Below are 14,342 nucleotides of genomic sequence, written 5' to 3' on the forward strand. Positions count from 1 at the left end.
AAAAATTACACAACCACAGAAAAAGAATTGCTTGCAGTGGTTTATGCCATTGACAAGTTTATATCATACTTAGTAGGATCAAAAGTGATTGTGTACACTGACCATGCTGCGCTTAAATATCTACTCACAAAGCAAGATTTAAAACCCAGGCTCATAAGATGGGTGTTGCTTCTGCAAGAGTTTGATATAGAAATAAGAGACAGAAAAGGGACAAAGAACCAAGTGGCTGATCATCTGTCCCGGATAGAACCAGTAGAAGGGGCATCCTTTCCCTCTATTGAGATCTCTGAAACCTTTCCGGATGAGCAATTGTTTGCCATTCAGGAAACACCATGGTTTGCAGACATTGCAAACTATAAAGCTGCAAGATTCATACCCAAGGAGTACAGCAGGCAACAAACAAAATAATTAATTACTGATGCAAAGTACTACTTGTGGGATGAACCATATCTCTTTAAGAGATGTGCAGATGGAATAATCTGTAGGTGTGTGCCTAGAGAAGAAGCACAGAAGATCCTATGGCATTGTCATGGATCACAGTATGGAGGACATTTCGGAGGTGAGCGAACAGCCACAAAAGTCCTCCAATGTGGCTTCTACTGGCCTACTCTCTATAAAGACTCCTGAGAGTTTGTGCGTAACTGTGACAGCTGCCAGAGAGCTGGTAATCTGCCTCATGGTTACGCCATGCCTCAGCAAGGGATCTTTGAGATTGAGTTGTTTGACGTATGGGGTATTGACTTCATGGGGCCTTTCCCACCATCATACTCAAACACTTATATTCTGGTGGCAGTCGACTATGTATCCAAATGGGTGGAGGCCATTGCAACACCCACTAATGATACTAAGACAGTGCTGAAGTTCCTCCAGAAACATATCTTCAACAGGTTTGGTGTCCCTAGAGCACTAATCAGTGATGGGGGCACTCACTTCTGCAATAAACAGCTTTACTCTGCTACGGTCCGATATGGAATTAGCCACAAAGTAGCAACTCCATATCATCCCCAGACAAATGGGCAAGCTGAAGTCTCTAATAGAGAACTAAAAAGAATCCTGGAACGGACTGTAATTACCCGTAGAAGGGATTGGGCAAAAAGCTTTGATGATGCTCTGTAGGCATACAGAACAGCATTCAAGACTCCTATAGGAACCTCTCCATACCAGCTTGTGTGTGGGAAGGCCTGTCATCTGCCTGTGGAACTGGAGCATAAGACCTATTGGGCAACCAGATTCCTAAACCTGGATGCTAAGTTAGCTGGAGAGAAGAGATTACTCCAGTTAAATGAGCTAGAGGAATTCAGACTCAATGCTTTCGAAAATGCAAAAATTTACAAGGAGAAAGAAAAAAGGTGGCATGATAAGAAAATGTCATGCAGAGTCTTTGAACCAGGACAAAAGGTTCTGCTGTTTAACCCTAGGCTCAGATTATTCCCCGGGAAACTGAAATCCCGGTGGAGGGGACCATATGTGATTACAAGTGTGTCACCATATGGCTCTGTGGAGCTTCAAGACATTGGTTCTAATAAGAAGTTCATTGTTAATGGACAGAGAGTCAAGCATTATCTTGAAGGCAATGTTGAGCAAGAATGCTCAAAGCTGAGACTAGATTAAAAGCTCAGTAAGGTCCAGCTAAAGACAATAAAGAAGCGCTTATTGGGAGGCAACCCAATTTTTACTTATCTATGTTAATTTTCTATTTTCCATTTTTATTTTATGTTTTCTTTAGGATGATGATCATGTGGAGTCACAAAAATCAAAGCAAAATAAAAAACAGCATTAAAAATAGCTCACCCTGGAGGAAGAGCTTACTGGCGTTTAAACGCCAGTAAGAAGCATCAGACTGGCGTTTAACGCCAGAAAGAAGCATCAAGCTGGCGTTAAACGCCAGAAACAAGTTACAGTCTGGCGTTTAACGCCAGAAACAAGCACCAACTTGGCATTAAACGCCAATAAAGGAAGAAAAGCTGGCGCTAAATGCCAGAAACAAGCAGCAACCTGGCGTTTAACGCCGGGATTGCACTCTATGGGCATTTTGCACGCCTAAATAGAGCAGGGATGATAAGTCCTTGATCCCTCAGGATCTATGGACCCCATAGGATCCCTACCTACCCCACCTCTCTCTCTCTCTCTCTCTCTCTCTCTCTCTCTCTCTCTCTCCCCCACTGCTAAACCCATATTTTATGATATATATTGTGCTCAATTCAAGAGATTTATTCAATCCTTCACCCACTTATTCATGAAAATTGCATGGTTTTACTTTCCCTTCCTTATTATGTGATATATGTGAAATACATGTTTCCTATGCTTTGAAATTATTTATTTTAATTACCTTTTATTACCATTCGATGCCGTGATTTGCGTGTTAAGTAGTTTCAGATCTCCTAAGGCAGGAATGACTTAAAGGATGGAAAAGAAACATACAAAAACGGAAGGAAAGCACAAAATGGAGTTTTTGAAGAAACTGGCTGATAAACCGCTATTTCATGGTTTATCTTGTGCTCAATTGAGTGGATTTTATCAACTCTTTACCCACTTATTCATACTATTTGCATGGTTTTACATTTGCCTTCCTAATTATGTGCTTTGATTGAAAACATGCTCCTTTGATCTTATATTTGCTCATTATTAATCCTCCCTTATTACCATTAGATGCCTTGATATGTGTGTTAAGTGATTTCAGAGATTACAGGACAGGAATGGCTCAGAGGATGGAAAGGAAGCATACAAAAGTGGAAGGAATACAAGAAGTTAGAGAAATTGCTAAGCTGTCCAGCCTGACCTCTTCGCACTCAAACAGCTATAACTTTAGCTATAAAGGTCCAAACGACGCGGTTCCAGTTGCGTTGGAAAGATAACGTCCGGGGCTTCGATTTGATATATAATATGCCATAGTTTCTCTGACGCTAGGCGACGCGACCGCGTGCTCCATGCGGCCGCGTCGCAGTGACGAAAATCAGCGTGTTTGAATTCTTCTCCAGGGATTTCTGGGCTGTTTTTGACCCAGTTCTCGGCCCAGAAAACACAGATTAGAGGCTATAAAGTGGGGGATTGTATCCATTCATAAGAAGGCTAAAATAATTCACTTTTCATGTTTTAGATGTAGTTTTAGAGAGAGAGGTTCTCTCCTCTCTCTCTCTTAGGATTAGGATTTAGGACTTCTCTTAGTTTTAGGAGTGACTCTCGATCCCAGGTTCAATGTCCCTTTCTATTTACTTTCGCTTCTATTTTTATTGACTCTAATGCTTTTATTTGTAGCACAGCCTCCATAGCTCTTTAAATAAATCATCACCAGCCCCATCTGCCACAAAACAAAACACAAACATGTTGAAAACTTTGCATGATTTTTTTCAGACCAAAGATGGAAACTTTTTCCTCTCATTTTTGCATTAAGCTCTTCCTTAGTAACCTCCATACAACACAACTTACTAAACAGGACACAATCTAGTGAAAATGAACCTGAGCAGGACTAGTTAATATGGTCTGAATGTTTGATTCTTAATACAAATGTTGGAAATAACAATAAATATACTGTGGTTTTTTTTTCTTTTAATGCATCAATCATAAAAAAAATTCAACCACAAGGAATACTCATAATCATATTTAAGGCCTAATAAATAAAGAAATAAAAAAAGAAAAGAATACATCTATCTTACAGGAACTGAGACAATAAGTGGATATAGATTCTTCTCCGCAAAGTATGTTACTTGATGTGGAGTGGCCTTCAGTGGAATCTAAGGATGACAACAGATTAGAAAGTTCAAGAAATAAGGGATTGTATACATGAGACAATAATTAGTGATGATGTCTTGGCATAATTAGAAATCAACCATATATCTTGGCAGCTTCCACGATGATTCTGGGCAGCTCCAGTGATGGTGGAAGACCTTCAGCAACAGCCAAACAGAAATGTTGGTTCCCGCAGCAGTAATGACAGTTACAGTAGCACAAGGAATCCGAACTCAATGAACTCAAGGGCAGAACCAGCTCAGGGCAGTGGACGTTGAATATGATTATGACGGCAATAGGGCAGTAGCAACTCACCCCCGCTAGTGGCTCCAATCGCAGCAACTCCAAATCGACGGCAGCAGCGGCTTGAACGGCAGCGGCGACAGAAGCTCAGTGACAGTCGTGGCTCCAGCGACAAGCCCTTATAGCGGTGGCGACAGATCGACGGCTCAGGGTGAGGGAAGCTCGACGGCGCACAGCGACACGAGCACGACAGCGGCTCCTCGCAGCTTCGTTGGTGGTGACGGCGACGAGCATGGCTTCGACGGCAGCGATCACGGGTAGCTCCTCTCGAATCTGTCTCTCTCTCTCTCTCATGTGCGACACGACGGCGGCATTCGACGGCAAGGAGGACGACTTTCCGCAGCTCTGAAGGAGGCAATAGCTGCAGCGGCGCTGCGGTGGTGATGGCTGGGCAGGCCTTTCCTCTCCTCTCTTCTTCTCCCGATCCCTCTTCTCTCTACAGTGGCTGCTTTTGTTTGTTACGTTGAAGGAGGGTGAGGTTGCGGCTGTTAGGGTTAGGAATTTTGGGAATTAGAGTTTTCTGAGTTAATTTGGGAATTTTGGAATTTAGGATTAGAAATTAGAGATGTTACAGTGAGTGGTGATGGCGCAGAGTCTTCTCTGGGTTGGGAGGGGCGCCAAGAAGAAAAAAACTAAGGTGGGGTTTTATGTTTTTATTTTATTTGGCTAAGTGTTTGTATGTGGATTATTTGCTGAAAATTGAAAAAAATTTTACTAAGTGTTGGACATTTGACTTGAGATACATTAGGCAACACTTTTAAAGCGCACCTAAAACCTGATAAATAGGTTACTCTTTAAAAGTGTATTTTTTGGTGTAAAAAGTGAACCCATAGCTTTTAAGATAAGGCTACGCTTTATAAGTGATATTTATAATACCTAAGGCTACACTTTTCAAGTGATGTCACAAATGTGTTTTCTATTCTCCTACAAAAAGGAAACACAGAGAAAAGCGTAGCCTATTCCTAGAATAGGCTACGCTTTTCAAATGTAGCTTAAAAAAAGTGTGGCTGAATGGGTATTTTTCTTGTAGTGAATTCCTTGAGAAGACGACCCGAGGTTTAAATACTCGGTTATCAATTTTAAAGGGGTTTGTTACTTGTGACAACCAAAACGTTTGTACGAAGGGATTTCTGTCGGTTTAGAGACTATATCTACAATGCGACTGTTTTTATGAACTTCTTTACTGGCAAAAATCCCAACGTCAAAATGGCGCCGTTGCCGGGAAATTGCAAACGTGTGCCTTATTATTGGTTATTGTAAATATTTAATAAAAAAAAATTTTTTTTGCTTGTTTATTTATTTTTGTTTTTAATTTTTATTAATTACTATGAATTCTCACCCCTTTGGTTTCAAGTTTGGTTCCAATGTTGTTGTAAGGAATGGAAACTATAATGAAAATAGGCATCAAGGTTGGAACAATCAAAGATGGGAGGAGCCACAAGGATTTGATCAACCCTCATGGCAACAACCACCTCCAATGGACTATCAATAACCACCACCATATGCCTATGAACCCTTTCCTTAACATAACTTTGGACCACCGCACTCACAAGCCCCTTTCCGCCATTCACCTCCATATAACCCCAACCCTCAACCACCATACCAACCACCTTATGAGCCATATGAACCATATATAGAACCACCCCAATTCCAACCCAATTACTCACAAGAACCACCACTTCAATATTCACCATCTCCATATCCATCAATCCAAGAGCACTATGATCCTATTTATGAAAGCCGAGTGCATCAAGAGACAAAGGATCGTCTCAAGGAAACAGTGGATCAATGTCAGGCAACCATTCATCAATTGGGGCCAGAAATAATGAGTCAATTAGCTTCCCGATGTTCGGACACTCAAGGAACTCCCATGGCTTCATGTGGACAATCTAATGAAGAACGTAGTATGAAGGAGATACTAGAAACTCCAGTGAACAGTACGGAGCATGACTTTGTACTAGAACAAGTAGAGGAAGCCGGGATTATTGAAGAAGAAGAATTGGTTGAAGACTTAGGAGATGCAGAACCTCCATGGGAAAGTCCAGTCATAGAACCCCCTTCCAAGACGTTTGAAATTGATGCAGAGGAGGGTGTACAACCTCCAAGGCATATCACAGTTGAAGACTTGGAAGAGGTTGATCAAGTGATAGAGATTCAAGAAGAAGAAGCACAACCTCCCACGCCCTTGGAAAGCAATGAAGAGGAGATTGAATTAGAAGAGAGCTGCCAAGAGGAAGAGGTTGAAATTGAAGAAGCTTGCAAAGAGGTGGTAGTTATCAGAAAAGAGCACAAGGGAGTGGAGCTTGCAATTCCATTAAAGATGCCTCCCCCTAAGTTGGCATCATCCTTCACAACATTCAAGTGGGTAAAATTCATATCCCTTAGCTTTCTAACCCCACTTGAATATGGGGTACTGGAGACGGATGGTCAACTTAGAGCTCTTTATGATATTAAGAGTAAGAGGAAGATAGCCAGTGGTAAGAATTGTCCTACAAGGTTCATCATGGTTGGAAGCTTTAAGTTCAAACGCAAAGGTTGGTATAAAGCTCAACTGAATGGGTCTAGGAAGCTATTTGGTCGCTGTAGTGAGAATTCAGATCACCTTTCACCCGGCTGAAAAAATGCAGATCGAGACAAAAACGGGTGTAAAAGTAAAGTTTGGGATCCTGGAATCTGTTCTGGTATTTGTCACCCCGAGAGCCTAAGAATCTGTTTGAAGCTTCTTAAGGGCTTTACATGCTTAGTTTGGGACCCCGGAGGCTACTGGAAATACAAAAATTGGTGGGGATTCCTGGATCAGTACAAGCACAAGCCACCATAGCAGGAATCTCATCAAATGTCCAACTTAAGGACTATAACTAAAAGTGCTAGGTGGGAGACAACCCACCATGGTATGATTGTTCTTTTTCAATTTTATTTTGTGTTGTTTATTTTTATTTTATTTTATTTTCATTGAACCTGGAATCATGCATAACATTCACATTAAGCACTGCATTTGCATCTGCATATTGCATTAAAAAAATAAAATAAAAAAATGGAAAAACACGCACGCAACGCGGCAGCGTCGCTGAGGCGTTCGTGTCACCAGTGCAATAGGAAGAAAAGAAAACGAACAAAAAGTCACGCGAGAGCCTGGCTGGAGGTGTGCCAATGGCACAAATCGTCCCACGCGACCGCATCGCTGATGCGACCGCGTCATATGGGAATAATGGCCTCCCACGCGACCGCGTGCCCCACGCGGCCGCGATACCAAGATTTCGACGTCAAAGTGGTGCACACCCAAAAGTTGTGCGAGAGTGGTGCTGGATTGGTTCTGAACGCATAATCCTTCCCAAGCGGCCGCGTGACCCACGCGAGCGCGTCATATTCCTTTAAAGCCCACTCACGCGATCGCATGCCCCATGCGATCGCGTCACTTAAAATTTGGCACTAATAAGATTTTGAACAGAGAGTTGTGCGAGCGCGAGGCTGCACTCGCGCCACTAGCACAATCGAGTCACGCGATCGCATGACCCACGCGTCCGCGTCGCTTGACCTTATTGTTCACCACGCGGCCGCGTCACCCACGCGACCGCGTCGCCAGCGTCGCACACCTTAACCTAATATGCCAAAATATTTTATCTTCCCCAATCCTAATTTTTCCTCCCTCCTTTCTTACTTACTTCGTCTTCCCTTCCTTCCCTTCTCATTCTTCTTATCTTTTATTTTCTTTTGCTTACTTGCATACTTTCATTCATTGCATTATTTTCATTAGTGTTGGAATTTTATTTGGGTCATTGTGGATTGTTGCATAATTATTTGACAATTATATATTACTTTTTAAAGGATGCTTGCATGTTCAATTTAATACTTTCAAATAGCTTATTTACTATGCATGCTATGTGTTTGTGAAAAAGCCCATATGGCATTATGCACTTCTCTACTTTACTTCATACTATTCAATGCTTGCTTTTCATAAACTCCCTTTACTATTGTATTAATTGAAATTAATTGTCAATACAAACATGATGGTTTGTTACGAGTAATGCTTGATCTATGCTACTCATGCCCTTTGCCGGCATGCCAATAAACACCTTGCATTCACTTGTCCTTATATGCACTAGCTATTTTCCATTGATGGCTTTTCACATGTACTCGCGAGCATGTGTTAATGTCAGTTATATCTTAATGTGCATCCATCACCACCTTTTCCGTTCTCTTCCTTGCTATATATATCTCTTTGAATTTAATTTATTTCTCTTCCCTTTTTCAGGATGGCCACCAAGAAAGGAAAAGAGAAAGCCATTCCCAAATCAACAGCAAGGAAAGGAACAAAAAGAGCCCCAGCTGAGGAACCACAACCCCCATCCACTTGCACATCTTAGCATGCACCGAGGACGGTGCAATCTTTAAGTGTGGAGAGGTCGATACTGATCTCCATGGGTTAGTTATTTCCTATTTCAACACCAATGTTAATTTGTTCATTGTTGCATCTGCATATTTGATTGCATGTTTATTTGATTTTGTGCATTTAGTTACTACTTGGTTAAAGTAATAAAATTCTTTTTAGGACCCTATTTTTGAAAAATTTCACTAACTTAAAATGAAAATTTTTGTGTTAAACTTGTTTGAAGTTATATTTGGAACATGGTTTTTGAGCCAAAGAACACACAACCTGTGAGACTTTGAGCTTATTTACATGGTTACATTATTTCCTTCTCTATGATTGTAATCTATATTTTGTTCCAATCTATATGTCCATTATTTAGTGTATTTACATGCTTGCATATGATTGAGGCCATTGTTTGATTTTAGCTCACTTATCCCAAATAAGCCTACCATTTAAATCACCCTTGTTAGCCACCTTGAGCCTTTTTATCCCCATTTATTTTGTTCTATATTTTACCACATCACTAGCCTTAAGCAGAAAAATAATTAAATATCCCAATTGAATCTTTGGTTAGGTTAAGATAGGGATTGTGTAACAATTAAGTGTGGGGAAACTGTGGAACATGGGTTAATAAGGGAATGTATCATGTTTCTAATTTATTTGAATATTGGGAATTTGGGAACCTACTCATGAAAAACCAAAATAGAAAAATAATAGAAAATCCATGTGCATTGATAAGTTATGTTTATTTCTCTACAAAAAAAAAGAAAAAAAAAGAAAAAAAAAGAAAAAAAAAAGAAAAAAAGAAAGTAAACAGAGAAGTGAAATGGGAAATTCAGATCTCAGGACCCAGAGACTAGAAAACCAAGTCTAGATCTCAATGCCTTCCTAGATCCAACAAGAACAATTGCAAGGAAATTGTAAATTGCAAAGATAATAGTTGAAGAACAATTAACCGGAAATGAAATTCAATTAGCAGTAAAGAAACAGAGATCCAAGATTGAGATTGAAACAGAATTTCTTCAATTCTCCAATCCAAGATCCAAGGCAAGTGTAAAATGAAATTTAAAGCAATGAAAACAAAGAAATTAAAGTTCAAAAGCTCTCCGAAAACTATTATGAAAATTCCAAAGGGAAAGCTCTCCTAAGAACTTGAATTATATCCTATTTATACACTTTCTTCAAATGATCTTCAAGCCTTGAGTTGGGCCTTTGCTCTTGGTGGAATTGGGTTGAAAGAGGCCTTGGTTGATTGCTCTTGAAGTTTGAAGAAGAACCAAAGAGAACCAATTGAACCGGGTTTGAGGTTAGCAAAAGTTGGACCAAAAGTTTGAGCCAAAGTTAGAACTCCAACTTTTCATAGCAGCAAACACATTTTTCTGGTATGCACGTTGGTGCCAACGTTAGGGGTCTAACTTTGACCCTAACGTTGGCCTTGTCTAGTGTGCTTGTGGTGCCAACGTTAGCCTCCAAGTTAGGGGGCTAACGTTGGGGCTAACTTCTTGCTTCCTGGTTCAATTTCACTTATTCCATTGTCCTCTCTTCACTCTTAGCCATTCCTCTTTGCTTCAACCTTTCTCCAAGCTTTCTTCACCTATCATTAATCAACCAAACTCATCAAAGCTATGCTCAAAATCATGAGATATTCATTCTTTCATAATATGCAACAAATATAGCATAAAACCTCATGAAATGGCATAAATTCATATATGGTTGGTTCAATCAAGGGGAACATGAAAATCTACTCAATTAGCTTGCTTGTAGCTCAAGAAAGTGCATAATTCTAATGAAAACAAAAGAAAAAGACTAGTTAAAATAGGCTAGGACGACTTGTCATCAATGCATTCATATAAGATAGGTTGCATTTCATACATTTTACCATCCCTCTTCATTTCTTTATAGTTTCTCTTGAGCTTAGCATGAGGACATGCTAGTGTTTAAGTGTGGGGAGGTTGATAAACCGCTATTTCATGGTTTATCTTGTGCTCAATTGAGTGGATTTTATCAACTCTTTACCCACTTATTCATACTATTTGCATGGTTTTACATTTGCCTTCCTAATTATGTACTTTGATTGAAAACATTCTCCTTTGATCTTATATTTGCTCATTATTAATCCTCCCTTATTACCATTAGATGCCTTGATATGTGTGTTAAGTGATTTTAGAGATTACAGGGCAGGAATGACTCAGAAGATGGAAAGGAAGAATGCAAAAGTGGAAGGAATACAAGAAGTTGGAGAAATTGCTAAGCTGTCCAGCCTGACCTCTTCGCACTCAAACGGCTATAACTTTAGCTACAGAGGTCCAAAGGACGCGGTTTCAGTTGCGTTGGAAAGCTAACGTCTGGGGCTTCGATTTGATATATAATATGCCATAGTTTCTCTGACACTAGGCGACGCAACCGCGTGCTCCATGCGGCCGCGTCGCAGTGACGGAAATCAGCGTGTTTGAATTCTTCTCCAGCGATTTCTGGGCTGTTTTCGACCCAGTTCTCGACCCGGAAAACACAGATTAGAGGCTATAAAGTGGGGGATTGTATCCATTCATAAGGAGGCTCAAATAATTCACTTTTCATGTTTTAGATGTAGTTTTAGAGAGAGAGAGGTTCTCTCCTTTATCTCTCTTAGGATTAGGATTTAGGACTTCTCTTTGTTTTAGGAGTGACTCTCGATCCCAGGTTCAATATCCCTTTCTATTTACTTTCGCTTCTATTTTTATTGACTCTAATGCTTTTATTTGTATTTGATTTATGTTGCCCAATTGGCTTATGAACTTTTCCATGTTAGATTTTACTGCTTTGAATGTATTTTATTTGAGGTATTCCAGATATTTATGATTTTAATTTAGCTTTCTACATTCTTGGCTTTGGTTAAGAAATTAGTAACTCAGGAGTTATCTTAACTCAACATAAGTGATAATTGTTATCTTTGCTAATTGAACTGAACTTCGATAATCCCAATCTTTCCTTAGGGATTAACTAGGATTTGAAGATCAAACTAATTAGTCACTTGACCTTCCCTTGCTCTAGTAAAGGTTAACTAAGTGGAATCAAGAGTCAATTTTCATTATTGTTGATAAGGATAACTGGGCTAGGACTTCCAATTTCTCATACCTTGCCAAAAGTTTATTTTACAGTTATTTATTTATTTTAATTGCAATTTAAAGTACTTGCTCCCTATTCTCAAAATCCCAAATTTACAATCTCCATAAACAATAATAAGAACATACTTTCCTGCAATTCCTTGAGAAGACGACCCGAGGTTTAAATACTCGGTTATCAATTTTAAAGGGGTTTGTTACTTGTGACAACCAAAACGTTTGTACGAAGGGATTTCTGTCGGTTTAGAGACTATATCTACAAAGCGACTGTTTTTATGAACTTCTTTACTGGCAAAAATCCCAACGTCACTGGCAGCGACGCGAACGCATGGACGACGCGGTCGCATGCCCAGCGCGAAAAGGCAGCGACGCGAACGCGTGACTGACGCAAACGCGCGCCACGAGCAGAACACAGATGAGGCGTACGCGTGACCGAAGCGAGCGTGTGACAAGGAAAACTTCAGATGACGCGACCGCGTGACCCACGCGGACGCGTGACAGACGCCACACACCAGAAATTACAGAAAACGCTCCCAGCGATTTCTGAAACCCTTTTTGGCCCGGATCCAAGTTCAGAAGGCACAGATTAGAGGTTATAAAGTGGGAGAATGCATCCATTCAAAAAGGGAGCGCTCCAATTATTCACTTTTCATAGTTTACATGTAGTTTTTAGAGAGAGAGGTTCTCTCCTCTCTTTTAGGTTTTAGGATTAGGATTTCTTATTATTTCAATTTAGTATTCCAACTCTTTATCAGGTTCAATATTCCTTTTACTTTATATTTCTCTTTGACTTCCAGATATTTTAATGCTTTCCTTTAATTACTTTTGTTGCCAAATTGGCTTATGAACCATTCATGTTTAGATTTGAATTTCTATTTAATATAATTTGAGGTATTTCAGTTATGATTGCTTTCTTTTATTCATGTTACTGTTGCTTCCAATCTGAAGACATTTTTATTCGAGTAAGTTTACTTTTCCCCTTTTGGCTTTGGTTGATTAATTGGCAACTCTTGAGTTATCAAACTCAACGTGATTGATAATTGTTGTCTTTGCTAATTGAATTGAACTTCAATAACTCCAGTCCTTTCTTAGGAATTGACCAGGACTGGTTTGTTACTTGTGACAACCAAAACGTTTGTAAGAAAGGATTTTTGTTGGTTTAGAAGCTATACCTGCAACGAGGATTTATCTGCGAATTTCTAGACCACGCAAAAGTTTTCTCTTCAAAATGGCGCCGTTGCCGGGGAACTGCAAACGTGTGCCTTATTATTGGTTATTGTAAATATTTTTTTTGATTTGTTTATTTGTTTTTGTTTTTCCCTTTTTTATTTTTTTTATTAGCTACTATGAATTCTCAGCCCTCTCACTTTGAGTTTGGTTCTAATATTGTTGAATGGAATGGAAGTTATAGCAGGAACATGCATCAAGGTCAGAGAAATCAAAGATGGATGGAGCCAAGAGGATTTGATCAACCCTTTAGGCAACAACACCCTCCAAGATATCATGGAAAAAGACTATTATACAATGCAAACCAAGCTAATAGATATGGTGGACAGCCTTGTAATTACCAACAAGCCCCACCCTGTGCCTATAGACCATCCTCTCAACATAACGTTGAACCACCACACTCACAAGCTCCTTTTCACCATTCACCACCATATGATCCTTATTTATCCCAATTCTAATCCAATTACTCCCAAACACCACCAATTCCCTATGTACCATGTCCATATCCATCACCTCGAGAATCACAGGTTCGCCGCAAGGAAACAGTAGATCAACTTCATACAACCCTTCATCAGCTGGAGCAAGCAATACATCAATTATCTTCCAGACGTTTAGACACTCAAGGAACTCCAATAGTCTTATGTGGAGAATCTAATGACAAACGTAGCATGAAGGAGACTCTAGAAACCCCAGAGGGCAGTAATGTGCACAACTTTGTTCTGGAACAATTGGAGGAAGCTCAAATTATCCAAGAAGAAGAAGTACTGATTGAAGATTTAGGAGATGCTGAACCTCCATGGGAATCCAGAGTTGTGAAAAATTCCGTCAAGGATGTTACAATTGATGCTAAGGAGGATAGTGCACAACCCCCAAAGCAGGTATTTCATGAAGAACTAGACGGAATAACCCAAGACGCACGTTTCCTTGATGATGATAGTCTCAAGTCAAGTTCTCCTAGTAATGAACTTGCATCCGCAAGTGAATTCTCTGAGATTGAAGAACCTTATCCAAGTGAATACGAAGATGATGTCGAGGTAGATTTTTCTCAACCTCCAACTTATGACTTGAGTGATGCGGAAGATGTCGAAGACTTTGATCAAGACGTGGTCGCATTTGAAGAAGTTTGCAAGTAAGTGGAGGAATTTGTAGAAGATTACAAGGGAGTAGACCTTACAAAACCACTGGAAACACCTATCCCAAGGCCATTGCCACCCAATACAAGCTTCAAGTGGATCCAATCCTTGATGCTAGGGCATCTTGGCCAGTTTCACTGACCTTTTCTTTACTGTTTTTATGGTAGTTTCATGCATTTTCTTAGGAAATAAGCTAGTTTTGGGTAGATATTCACTTACATCTTGATTCAAGCATACATTGTGCATAGTTAACGTGGTAGTTAACGTGGGCAAAAGTCTCACCTGGCAGCCTGACCATGCCTTCTTCAAACATGCATAACTTGAGCCACAAAGCTCCAAATGAGGTGATTCTAGTGGCATTGGAAAGTAGGATTCCAGAGCTTTCCAAGCATATATGAAACTACATGGTTGACACTAAATTTAAGGGAGAAAACCTGCCCCAAAAGTGCAATGATGAACATGGTATCAACCTGTATTTAGGCC

The 14,342-nt window shown here is 40.0% G+C and overlaps 1 long non-coding RNA gene across 1 annotated transcript; it reads right to left on the reverse strand.

The window, feature by feature from the left end:
- On the reverse strand, positions 3,792-4,579 carry LOC110265521. The gene is made up of 2 exons (XR_002351664.1): positions 4,042-4,579; positions 3,792-3,884 (listed from the first exon to the last, which is right to left on the reverse strand). It is a non-coding gene; the product is annotated as an uncharacterized LOC110265521 (long non-coding RNA).

Source organism: Arachis ipaensis, chromosome B08, assembly GCF_000816755.2.
Source record: "Arachis ipaensis cultivar K30076 chromosome B08, Araip1.1, whole genome shotgun sequence".
Taxonomy (NCBI): Eukaryota; Viridiplantae; Streptophyta; class Magnoliopsida; order Fabales; family Fabaceae; genus Arachis; species Arachis ipaensis.